We start from the raw sequence: 13,883 nt of genomic DNA, 5'->3' as shown, positions 1-13,883 counted from the left end.
CAGAAGGTGAATATTGGACTTATCCACATAGAACGAATTATCATTTTATGGATCGACGTCATTAAATGAAATTCGTGAAATGGTTACTTTATTTATCCTTTGACTTGAGATACAAGTGAGTTATGCATGTGTGGATTGCATTTCTTGATATAGTTCCTAACTCTCCTGAACAAGGCAGTAATAAAGGGCTATTTTCAGAAATATTAAGAAACGACATGGCCAGACACTTGTAGTCAATACAGGATTTGTTCCTTCAATTTGCAACTGAAGTATGATACCATTTGGGCTCCTCATTAATTAATTAAGATGTTTGTATGGCCGTACCCAAATGAACTCAAGAGGAGTCTTGACTAATTTGGTAATCTTGATTAATTGTAGAAATGAGAAACATAATCGTTAAATTATGAAATGACATTGATCCATATTCATAATTAACAAGGGTATCTGAACAAAGGGTTATTAAAGACTAAATCATTTCAACTTGGTAAATTTAAGAATCTATTCTTAAATATTTCCGGGAGCATTGGAGTGTTGTTAGACGCCAACCAATGTTATTGCTTTTATAATAACATGCTCAAGTGGGAGCTGTTGGCTTATGATCATATATTAAAGTAATATATTAATTAGTTTGATCACGAAATAATTAATTGAACATAATTAAAGGATTAATTATATTTAATTGATTAAAAAGGAGGATTAAAATGTGAAAATTGGAAAGTGGACTTGGACCTAAGTCCATGAATGGGGGGACGGCTACTCAAGGCTTTCCAAAGCCTTGATGTTTGCTTAACCTCCAAGTAAATGTTAACCTAATATTACCCTATAAATACAAGGGTTAATTCAAGGTTTTTCATTCATTCATTCACAAAAGAAATCCTCTCTTCTCTCCCTCTTTTCTTTGTTTCGGCCGAACACCCCTTCTCAAAGGGTTTTCGGTTTCGATCTTTAAGTCTACGGTTTTAAACAAAGGGTTGTTTAGGTTCGTGATCGGGGTACTAGCATACATTATTCGGGGTGTCTAGTGTACGATCGTGGAGGGGTTTTGCTTTAAACCCTAAGTATTAATAATAATCTTATTATTATTATCTCAATTGGATCTTTGCATATAAGGTACACATCTCGATTCTCTCTTTGTTAATTAATGTGATTACATATATGTTTCGATTTCTTCCGTTGCGCTTATTCGTGATCTTGTATGTTTTATGTGTTCATATCATAACACTTCGCCACTCCCAATTTATTTAATCATATTTTAATTTTGAATTATTGATTGAAAAGAAAATATGAAATGAAAGATTATCCCAGATTCTCCCATCTTTCTCATCTGTTGAAAACCCCACGTCTCCCAATAATAATGCCCGTTTTTTTAAAAATAAAGGACCCGCCTAGTTTTCAATTTTATTATCCCGCCCAATACACCCCCTTTCACACACTCTCACACCTTAGAACACACTCCACATTCATCATCGCTTATGTCATAGATCTGATGTGGCGAGGGTTGTGAGCTTGACAACTAAGCTTTTTTTAAAAGCTTTCTCGCCCTCCTTTAGTATGTAAAGGGAGATACAGAGCTATTAATAATATGGATGTTGAATTGAATAGGCTTGCTTATTTTTGCTTGTGATTCCTCTTTATCAAGCTGCAAATTCCTTATTTTGCCTCTAACACGAATATAGTCTTTTACACAGAGATTACAACCCACATATATACAAAAAAATATACCTGATCTCCTATAACATCTTCTAATCCAGCCTCTCTTTCTTCCATGGATTTCAACAACAACACACACACAATTAAAGTTATAAGACGAAATAACAAATTAAAATGAAACAGATCAACACAAACAACAAAACTTGGTTAAAAACTTTGAAAAAAATCGGTATGGACCAATGAAACAAATAAAGCTTTAACCTTTCTTAATCAAATTTGTAAACATGCAAAAGAAAAGCCATATGCACTTTGAAAAAAATCAATTGAGATACCTTCAAATGAGCGGATTCCACGACATAGTCGCCTTCGGTTGAAGCCCATGAGATCTTTTCTGGATTCCTTCAATCCTCATACACAAAATCACAAAGCCGCTGCCCAAACATACCTTGCATCCTCGTTTCCTTCTATAAATCATCACACATTAAAGTTAAAGATTGAAAATAAACCTTTATAGATATACCTAGTTTATAGTTGCTGCTTAAAAACACAATCGCCACAAGAAATTTAGCACCTTCAATCAGAATATTGAGTATAAAGTACCTTCAACGCCATAGATCTAAACTCAATCGCCATTCCTTGGGTGTATGCAATATAATCTAGAAAAGTCGAATAGATTTGTATAAACATGATAGAGTCATATATATATATAAAGAAATTCATATATAATTATATATATATAGATTTTAGATTTGATATCCATATATATATACCTTAGGTTGAGTAGCAGCAGCCGTAACATAAGCAACTTCATTAGTAGAAGTCGCCTTAACATAAGAAGCTTCACGCTTTCCTAAATTAAAATAAAAAAATGGAATTAAAACTCGCTTTGATTAACAGAGCGACCGCCATGTTCTTCTCTTTCGCCACTCCCAATTTATTTGATCATATTTTAATTTTGAATAATTGATTGAAGAGAAAATATGAAAAGAAAGATTATACTAGATTCTCCCTTCTTTCTCATCTGTTGCAAACCCCACGTCTCCCAATAATACTGCCCATTTTTTTAAAAATAAAGGACCCGCCTAGTTTTCAATTTTATTATCCCGCCCAATACATCCTCCTTCACACACTCTCACACCTCAGAACACACTCCACATTCATCATCGCTGACGTCATAAATCCGATGTGGCGAGGTTGTGAGCTTGACAACTAGCCTTTTTTTAAAAGCTTTCTCACCCTCCTTTAGTATGTAAAGGGCGATACAGAGCTATTAATAATATGGATGTTGAATTCAATAGGCTTGCTTATTCTTTTCTTGTGATTCCTCTTTATCAAGCTGCAAATTCCTTATTTTGCCTCTGACACGAATATAGTCTTTTACACAGAGATTACAACCCACATATATACAAAAAAAATAAACCTGATCTCATATAACATCTTCTAATCCAGCCTCTCTTTCTTCCATGGATTTCAACAACAACACACGCAAAAATAAAGTTATAAGATGAAATAACACATTAAAATGAAATAGATCGACACAAACAAAAACTTGGTTAAAAACTTTGAAAAAACTCGGTATGTACCAATAAAACTAATAAAGCTTCAACATTTCTTAATCAAATTTGTAAACATGCAAAAGAAAAGCCATATGCACTTTGAAGAAAATCATTTGAGATACCTCAAAATGAGCGGATTCCACGACATAGTAGGCTTCAGTTGAAGCCCATGAGATCTTTTCTGGATTCTTTCATTCCTCATACACGAAAATCACAAAGCCGCTGCCCAAACATACCTTGCATCCTCGTTTCCTTCTATAGATCATAACACATTAAAGTTAAAGATTGAAAATAAACCTTTATAGATGTACTCGGTTTATAGTTGCTGCTTAAAAACACAATCGCCACAAGAAATTTAGCACCTTCAACCAGAATATTGAGTATAAAGTACCTTCAAACCAAATATCTAAACTCAATCGCCATTCCTTGGGTGTATGCAATATAATCTAGAAAAGTCGAATAGATTTGTATAAACATGATAGATTTATATATATAAAGAAATTTATATATCTTTGTATATATATATATAGATTTTAGATTTGAGATCCATATATATATACCTTAGGTTGAGCAGCAACAGTCGTAACATAAGCAACTTCATTAGTAGAAGTCGCCTTAACATAAGCAGCTTCAAGCTTTCCTAAATTAAAATAAAAAAATGAAATTAAAACTCCCTTTGATTAACAGAGCGACCGCCATGTTCTTCTCCTTTGCCACTCCCAATTTATTTGATCATATTTTAATTTTGAATAATTGATAGAAGAGAAAATATGAAAAGAAAGATTATACCAGATTCTCCCTTCTTTCATATCTTTTGCAAACCCCACGTCTCCCAATAATACTGCCCATATTTTTAAAAATAAAGGACCCGCCTAGTTTTCAGTTTTATTATCCCGCCTAATACACCCTCCTTCACACACTCCACATTCATCATCGCTTATGTCATAGATCCGATGTGGCGAGGTTGTGAGCTTGACAACTAACCTTTTTTTAAAAGCTTTCTCACCCTCCTTTAGTATGTAATAGGAGTTACAGAGCTATTAATAATATGGACGTTGAATTCAATAGGCTTGCTTATTTTTTCTTGTGATTTCTCTTTATCAAGCTGCAAATTCCTTATTTTGCCTCTGACACGAATATAGTCTTTTACACAGAGATTACAACCCACATATATACAAAAAAATATACCTGATCTCATATAACATCTTCTAATCCAGCCTCTCTTTCTTCCATGGATTTCAACAACAACACACGCAAAAATAAAGTTATAAGATGAAATAACACATTAAAATGAAATAGATCGACACAAACAAAAACTTGGTTAAAAACTTTGAAAAAACTCGGTATGTACGAAAAAAACTAATAAACCTTCAACCTTTCTTAATCAAATTCGTAAACATGCAAAAGAAAAGCCATATGCACTTTGAAGAAAATCATTTGAGATACCTCAAAATGAGTGGATTCCACGACATAGTCGGCTTCGGTTGAAGCCCATGGGATCTTTTCTAGATTCCTTCATTCCCCATACACCAAAATCACAAAGCTGCTGCCCAAACATACCTTGCATCCTCGTTTCCTTCTATAAATCATAACACATTAAAGTTAAAGATTGAAAATAAACCTTTATAGATGTACCCGGTTTATAGTTGTTGCTTAAAAACGCAATCGCCACAAGAAATTTAGCACCTTCAATCAGAATATTGAGTATAAAGTACCTTCAACGCCATAGATCTAAACTCAATCGCCATTCCTTGGGTGTATGCAATATAATCTAGAAAAGTCGAATAGATTTGTATAAACATGATAGATTCATATATATAAAGAAATTTATATATATTTGTATATATATATATAGATTTTAGATTTGATATCCACATATATATACCTTAGGTTGAGTAGCAACAGCCGTAACATAAGCAACTTCATTAGTAGAAGTCGCCTTAACATAAGCAGCTTCAAGCTTTGAACGATACACCTAAACCTTTTGAAACCAAACACAAACTTTTATTATAAACCTAAACCTTTTGAAACACCCAAACACAAAATTTTCTCCTTGCTGTCCTTATCAATCATACTTATTTCTTTCCAAATCAATCATAATATTTTCTCCCCCTCATAATGACAAAGTTGGGAACCAATGTCATTATGCAAACATTGATTGATAAAATGTCAAAAAAAATAACACGATCCGAAGCTAGATTTTTTGCACACGGAGAAATGTCGACCATCGAAACATCAACCCAAACCATTAGCACAACCCAAAGAATCCTAGAGATGACTAAAATGTAAGGTTGTTGGTGTTTTTGTGTTTGTGAGATGAGAAATGAAACCGGATAAGAATGATCCGTTAGCATGTTCAAAAATCGAAAGGATTAATGAAATGACCGATAGAAATGTATAACATTTTTCGGATTTCCTATGTATCATTGAGATATGCTCAAAGAAATACTCTAACATAGTTCGGTTTGCGGCTTTTCAACCACGAGATTGCTTCAAAGAATATAAATCATGGTTAGTACAGCCGAAGCGTTCGATAACCACAATCTAATATCCTTAAAGACTTTTAAGAAAAACCACATAAATATAATTATGAGACCTACATGTTGGAAAAGATGTTAGCATTGGTAGGATTTCCATTTGATCATCGTGGAATATCAATTAAGATATCACTACAAATGTTTTGGCTATATCACAAAGATAAGCAGTAATATCACAAAGATATGACTCGAATGTGTCCTAAATAAATGAATAATGATCAAATTAATGACCAATGAAGATAGCTCTAGACACAAAGTGATCAAATGAAGTCGGGGACTGGAGCAGAGTGTCGCCCTTTTTCAATATCAACATCTTTCAAATGAAGAGTCAATAGAAATGTGAAAATCTCCGTGAGAAATGAAGCAAGTATTTGTTAAGAAACACTTGAGGGGTTAAGTAAAGATGTGCATTGCTTCACTGGGTCCATGAATACTTCGTCAATATCGAGATATCAATAAATGACATCCAATAGAAACGTGTTTTACCCGACGATTTGAGAATTTTAGGGAAGGGTATCATTTCTTTTAACACTTTTTTCTCAACATATCACCTTAACCTCTCACTTTTCGACTTTACTCCCTCCAACCTATTTGCACGAAAAACATCATCACCCAAAATACCCTCACTATCTAATGAAAGAACTGAATACTCTGGGGTTAGAACTCATCGGCGATGATGAAGATCATGGAGTGAATTAATCGCTCGTGTGCAAACTAATCACCGAACTTCAATTGATTCAAAATCATTGAAAAATCATCAAATGTGTGTATGAAAATGTTTAAAACACATTTGAAGTTTTGAAAGTTTTTGAAATCACAAACTCCTCCTTAATCTATGCAAGATTAGATGAAAATGTTTTCCATAGAAAGGTGGAGCAAAAATCGGTTTTTGTGAAATCAAAAAAAGAGTAAAATCTTTGTTGTGATATTTTCAGAAAACTTGAGAGTCTATTGTGAACAAGATTTTTCAATTGAGAAGCACAAAGTTTTGCTTCAACAACAATGTTCATAGTAAGACTGCTAGGGAGTACAACAAGGCGTTCAATCCGTCGCATCTTACATCAACAAGTTGGAGGCAATAAAACATTTAAGCAAACTTTAACTCAATCAATTCTTCAAAATGAGATAACTAGGGAGTACACAAAGGCGTTCGATCCTTCGCTTCTCATATCAACAATTGAGAGTTCGAAAAACTTTATTTTAAAGGAATTAACTGCTATTACACATACATATTCATATAAGACTACTTGGAAGTACACAAAGGCGTTCGATTCCTTGTTGTCTTATATCAATCTATATGTATAACAACAGGATCTTAGAATGTATAAACATTCTAAAATAAATAAAGCATTGAAGAACGGGTTATACACAGAGTATGTATAAGCCACATTGAAATAAATAAAAACAATGAAGAACGGGTTACATACACAGTATATGCAAGCCACCTTCAAAGGTAAAATGATTTAAGTTTCAAGATTTAACATACCAAGCTTGGAGATAAGAAAGTTAAACCTCTTTTCATCCAATGGTTTTGTGAACAAATCTACAAGTTGATAGTCAGTTCCCACAAAGAAGAGCTCGATGTCACCTTTCTCAATATGATATTTGAGTAAATGATATCTAACATCTATATGCTTTGATCGAGTGTGGTTTACTGAGTTGACTACAATAGCAATGGCACTCTGAGAGTCACAATAGATAGGGACATGATCATATTTCAGACCATAGTCAGTTAGTTGTGTCTTCATCCATAAAACTTGAGCACAACAACTAGCCGCAGCCACATATTCAGCTTCAGCCGTTGATAGTGACACACAATTCTGTTCCTTGGAAGACCAAATCACAATTTTATCACCTAAAAATTGTAAAGTACCGGAAGTGCTCTTGCAATCAAGCTTACAACCTGCATGATCTGCATCTGAATAACCAGTTAGATTGAATCCAGTATCCCTTGGATACCAGAGACCTAAATTGGGTGTACCCTTCAGATAACAAAAGATTCGTTTCACAGCTTGATAATGTAAATCAGTTGGAGCAACTTGATACCTAGCACACATACATGTTGCAAACATTATATCTGGGCGAGATGTTGCTAGATACAACAACAAACCAAGCATACTTCGATATCTCTTTTGGTCAAATGGTTTCCCATTTTTATCAGCATTTATGTTTGTTCGAGCAGCCATTGGGGTAGAAATTGAAGAACATAAAGTCATATCAAACTTTTTCAACATGTCATGTATGTATTTGCCTTGTGATATAAAAATACCATTTGGTGATTGTTTGATTTGAAGACCCAAAAGTACTTCATTTCCCCAATCATGCTCATTTCAAAATGATTAACCATAAGAGATGAAAAGTTCGGCAAAATGTTTGATCGGTTGACCCAAAGATAATGTCATCAACATATATTTGGACAAGTAGAACATGCTTACCTTGTTTGCGAATGAACAAGGTAGGGTCAATTGTGCCTTTGGTAAAGCCACCTCTTAGTAAGAAAGTAGTTAAGGAATCATACCATGCGCGGGGTGCTTGCTTAAGACCATAGAGAGCCTTGTCTAACCTGTAGACATGGTTTGGCCTTTGAGGATCAACAAAACCTTCTGGTTGATCAATGTAAACTTCTTCTTTGAGGTCACCATTCAAAAAAGCAGTCTTCACATCCATTTGAAACACAGTAAAGTTTTGGAATGCAACATATGCTAAGAATATTCGAATGGCCTCCATTCTTGCGAATGGAGCAAAAGTTTCGTCGAAGTCAACACCAGGTTGCTGGCAATAACCCTTTGCAACAAGTCGAGCTTTATTCCTTACTACCACTCCATTCTCATCCTTTTTGTTTTTGAATATCCACTTTGTTCCTATTGGATCAGCTTTTCTCGGATTTGGAACTAATCTCCATTCTCAACAAGTCTTTCAAATTGTGCGAGTTCATCTTGCATTGCCTTAACCCACTCTGGATCACGAAGAGCTTCAGAGACTGTTTTGGGTTCGATATTGCTAAGAGAAAGTGCAACAAGACACTCGTTTACTGAAGTACGAGTAGTTACTCTGGCTTGTGGATCTCCAATTATTTGATCAATAGGATGGTCTTTACGCATACGTGTCCATTTGTGATTATGAGGAAGAGGATCTTGTTGTTGAATATCAACATCATCATCATTAAAACTTGGGTTTTGTTAAGAGATGGAATCATAACTTGGTAGAATTCTTTCCTCATAGGCTGGATGATCAAAGTCAAGTAGCACATACACATTTGGAGTGTTAAATGGATTTGTTGTCTGAGTAATGCGAGAAGGTTGTTCTTGAACATTCTCTTGAGAAGAATTATCAGGAAAGGATGGTGAAGAAGAATCATTAGAAGAGGATCCTTGCTCTGAAGAACTTGTAACAACACAATTTTATCACTTGAATTCACATCAACAATGGCGTTTCAGTGTGAGTGTGTGTTCTTGGTGTTTGTGTGTGTGTTGAGAGAAAATTGGGATCAAGTGTGTGTTATTCAGGTGTAATGGTATGAAAAAATGTGTCAAGAGTTATGTCAATGTTATGATTTCTAAGGAATTGAGTGCTATTTATAGTCTAAACTAACCAACAATGCTAATTATCACAATTAGCCCCTCAACTTTAGAAATCATCAACACATGACTTAACAACAAGTAAGTCCATAACTTAAATTACAATGTATCACTATTTTTGGATTTCTAACATTCTCCCCCTTAGTGATATATTGTAAGATTTGAAGTACGTGTTGTTTTGTCTTGTAGGAATGAATTTGATGAGCTAGGTGGTGAAGATAATTGGTGTGTTGAAACAAGTCTTCAAAGCTTTCTCATTGTCTTTGGAGAACTTGATTCAGTCTTGGTCTTGGACTTCTTGAAGTTAAATCATTTGTTGATTCTCAATGTTCTTTTTGAACAGAGAATGATGAGTGTGTGTGTATTAACTCTTTGAGGATTGTTGAATCAAAGATCAGAGTTGTCTTTTTGAAATGCGGAAGGTATGAACTTGTCTTGAATTCTTTAATCTTCGAATCTTGAAGTCTTTCCTTTGAAGTCGTGGAATGAATTTTCAGAAATATGTACTCTCCCCCTTGATGTGTGCAATGTAGTTTTTGGTAAAGTGTTGTTGTATGACTTGAAGATCTTTAATTTGATGAAGACTCTTTTGAAGCTTTTCTTCTTTTGTCTTGAATCATCAGCCTTTTGTCCTTTGAAGCTTTGATCTTTGTCACATCGTCTTAAACACTTTTGAGAGTAAATATTTCAATAAGGTTTTGGAAATTCTTTTATGAAAGGCGTTCAATTCCGAGTTATTTTATATCAATTTATATGTATAACAACATGAATTAATTCCAATTTTGAAACATAAATAATTTTTCTTTTTAAAACCGGGTTGCATACAGAGTATATGCAAGCCATTATGAAATAAATAACACAAATAAGTACGGGTTATACACTGAGTGTGCATAAGCCACGAAGTAATAAATATATCATTTAAGCACGGGTTACATACATAGCATATGTAAGCCATTTTAAAATAATTTGTTTAATGAAGAACGGGTTGCATACAGAATATATGCAAGCCACTATGAAATAGAAAGAAAGAAAGAAAAAAAAAAACAAGAAAATCTTTTTGTTATTTTTCAAAATTTTATATTTTTGTATTTGATTTTTGTTTTTCAACCTTTTATAATTTTTGAAAAATGAATCAAGAATTCCTTCCATGGTAAAGTAAATCAAGGATCAAAATTTAGCATACCAAGTTTAGAGATTAAGAAATTAAACCTCTTTTCGTCCAGTGGTTTGGTGAACAAATCAACGAGTTGGTAGTTAGTTCCCACGAAGTAGAGTTCGATGTCACCTTTCTCAACATGATCTTTGAGAAAATGATATCTCACATCAATGTGCTTTGAGCGTGAGTGGTTGACTGAGTTGACAACAATTGCAATGGCACTTTGTGAATCACAATAGATAGGGACACGATCATATTTCAGACCATAATCGGTAAGCTGTGTCTTCATCCATAACACTTGAGCACAACAACTAGCAGCAGCCACATATTCAGCCTCCGCTATTGACAGTGATACACAATTTTGCTTCTTGGATGACCAACTTACAATCTTATTCCCTAAGAATTGTAAAGTACCAGATGTGCTCTTGCGATCAAGCTTACAACCTACATGATCTGCATCTGAATAGGCAGTTAAATTGAATCCAGTATCTCTTGGATACCAGATACCAAGATTGGGTGTACCCTTCAGATAACGAAAAATTCGTTTCACAGCTTGGTAATGTAAATCAGTCGGAGCGGCTTGATACCTAGCACACATACATGTTGCAAACATTATATCTAGGCGAGATGCTGTAAGATACAACAACGAACCAATCATGCTTCTATACCTATTTTGGTCAAATGGTTTCCCATTTTTATCAGCATTATTATTTGTACGAACAGCCATTGGGGTTGAAATTGAAGAACATGTAGTCATATCAAACTTTTTCAACATATTTTTTATGTACTTACCTTGTGATATAAAAATACCAGTTGGTAATTGTTTGATTTGTAAACCCAAAAAGTAATTCATTTCCCCAATCATGCTCATTTCAAAATGATTGACCATTAGAGATGAAAAGTTTCGGCAAAAAGTTTGACTGGTTGACCCAAAAATAATGTCATCAACATATATTTGGACAAGTAAAACATGCTTACCTTGCTTACGAATAAACAGGGTAGGGTCAATAGTGCATTTTGTAAAGCCTCCTTTGAGTAAGAAAGTAGTTAAGGAATCATACCATGCTCGTAGTGCCTGCTTCAAACCATAGAGAGCCTTGTCTAACTTGTAGACATGGTTTTTTAGGATCAACAAAACCTTCAGGTTGCTCCACGTAAACTTCTTCTTTGAGTTCTCCATTCAGGAATCATACCATGCGCGGGGTTCGATGTTACTCAGTGAAAGTGAAACAGGACACTCATTGACTGTGGTACGGGTAGAAACACCAGCTTGTGGATCTCCGATGATCTGTTCTGCAGGATGATCTTTGTAACACCCTGACAGCGGCGGAAAACTCGGGATGTAAGATAAAGCACACGCGCACATGGATATTACATAGGAATACTAAATGAATGCTTAGAATAAACATAAATAGTCAATTTCATAACCAAACAAGCATAGTAGTAGTTATTACACACAAGTTCAACAAAGATGATCAAATCAAGTACGAAAAGTCCCACGCAGGGGATACGATTGGGCATATTGCCACCAACCACAAAGTACAAGCATGCAAACTCCAACCCTAAGTCCTGATGTCTGCTAATAGTCCCATGCTACCATTCCTCGCCACGATTAGCCTGATTACCTGAAAGGAATACTTAAAAGAGTCAACACAAAGGTTGGTGAGTTCGTAGGTTTGAGTATAAACAAGTAGTATAAAAGCATTTTTATGCCGTCAATAGATCTCAAGTGTAAAGTAGTATGTAGTGGCTAGTGACCAACTTGCACATAAGTAAGCGAGCACACACAATCCTCGATAGGACCGGCTAATAGTACAAATAGAGCACACACAATCCTCAATAGGACCGGCCAATAGTATCAATAGAGCACACACAATCCTTAATAGGACCGGCTAGTAGTATCAATAGAGCACACACAATCCTCAATAGGACCGGCTAATAGTATCAATAGAGCACACACAATCCTCAATAGGACCGGCTAATAGTATCAAGTAGTCAAATAGCCGAAGAGTAGTAAAAGTAGTTACGGCATGTATAAAAGCATGAGTAGTATTCCTTTCACCCCGAAATAAGTAAAGAAAAAGGGGCTACGAAGACTCACAGTGATCTGCTACAACGTAGTTCTGCGAGCACAGAGTATAAGCACAGATATAGTAAAATATATCTACTCGAATCCAAGTATGTCTTGATGTCAACCTAATCACAAACCATTGAGCATAGATGGATACATGTATTAGTTCTCATGATTATTTATTCACTAAGTGTCCTTGATGTACTGATGATTTGGTTCACTAAAGATCTTTAAACGTTTGACTCAACAGTGTTTTTCATACACTAGACTCGTAATGAACGTCTTTGAACTTGCACTTTGATAAACAAGATCGAATATGTCTTGATTATACCTTAATTAGGGTTTCCTTGTACATGATAGACTTGGATTACAACTAAGTATAAAATCTGATTTCTACAACTAACGAAAATAGACTTTAAATTCGTAAGGTGTATCTGAAAGAAGATAGACTTTAAATTCGTAAGGTGTATCTGAACGAAGATAGACTTTATATTCGTAAGGTGTATCTGAACGAAGATAGACCTTAAATTCGTAAGGTGTATCTGAACGAAGATAGACCTTAAATTCGTAAGGTGTATCTGAACGAAGATAGACCTTAAATTCGTAAGGTGTATCTGAACGAAGATAGACCTTAAATTCGTTTGAGGACTTAAGTGTTTGGAGCTTAAGTTCGTTTGCTAAGTTCGTTTTGAAGCTTAACTTCGTTTTGGAAGACTTAAATTCGTTTCTAGGATACTAAATTCGTTTTAAGTGTTTTTAGGACGAATTTGGGACTGTTTAAACAAAAACGAGGGTTTTGAAGATTAAGACATGTTTACGACCCAAATTTGATCACGAAAAGGTTACTAACCACTTTTAGACACAAACCCCACTAACTTTTAACGCGATTTTTACACTAAAAATGGACCAAATCATCAAGAACATACACTTGAAAAGTAAACTTTTATTTTGATGAAAATCTCAAAATTTGTTGTGGTTACCTGAAAATCGATGCTAGAAATATGTTTTGATTATCACAAGGAAGCTAAAAAATGCAAGAAATCTTGGTTTAACAACTTAAAATCAAATGATGAATTTTTTTGTGGGTGAAGATGGTGAATGTATGTGTGTGTTTTTAGAGAGAGAGAGAGGTGAGATGGGGAGAAAATGGTGAAGAAGTGGAAAAATAGGGTTTTCTAACCCTTTTATAGTTTTCCCTTAATTAATGATTCTAATAAATGTAGGGTCTAAATGAAACATTTTCGGACTAGAATTTCTTGGATACAATCGCTTACGTTTTGAAACCTAATATTCTCATCACAATAGACCATAGACTCGTCTTATAATTCAAGATTT

At 34.6% G+C, this 13,883-nt stretch overlaps 1 long non-coding RNA gene across 1 annotated transcript; it reads right to left on the bottom strand.

The window, feature by feature from the left end:
* Positions 1–2,080: 2,080 nt before the first annotated feature.
* LOC122595233 lies at positions 2,081–2,443 on the bottom strand. Its single transcript, XR_006323209.1, has 3 exons — positions 2,421–2,443; positions 2,251–2,306; positions 2,081–2,114 (listed from the first exon to the last, which is right to left on the bottom strand). It is a non-coding gene; the product is annotated as an uncharacterized LOC122595233 (long non-coding RNA).
* Positions 2,444–13,883: the final 11,440 nt, after the last annotated feature.

Source organism: Erigeron canadensis, chromosome 4, assembly GCF_010389155.1.
Source record: "Erigeron canadensis isolate Cc75 chromosome 4, C_canadensis_v1, whole genome shotgun sequence".
NCBI lineage: Eukaryota > Viridiplantae > Streptophyta > Magnoliopsida > Asterales > Asteraceae > Erigeron > Erigeron canadensis.
The sequence above is the reverse complement of the archived record's forward strand: the minus strand, read 5'-3'. Positions and strand labels throughout refer to the sequence as shown.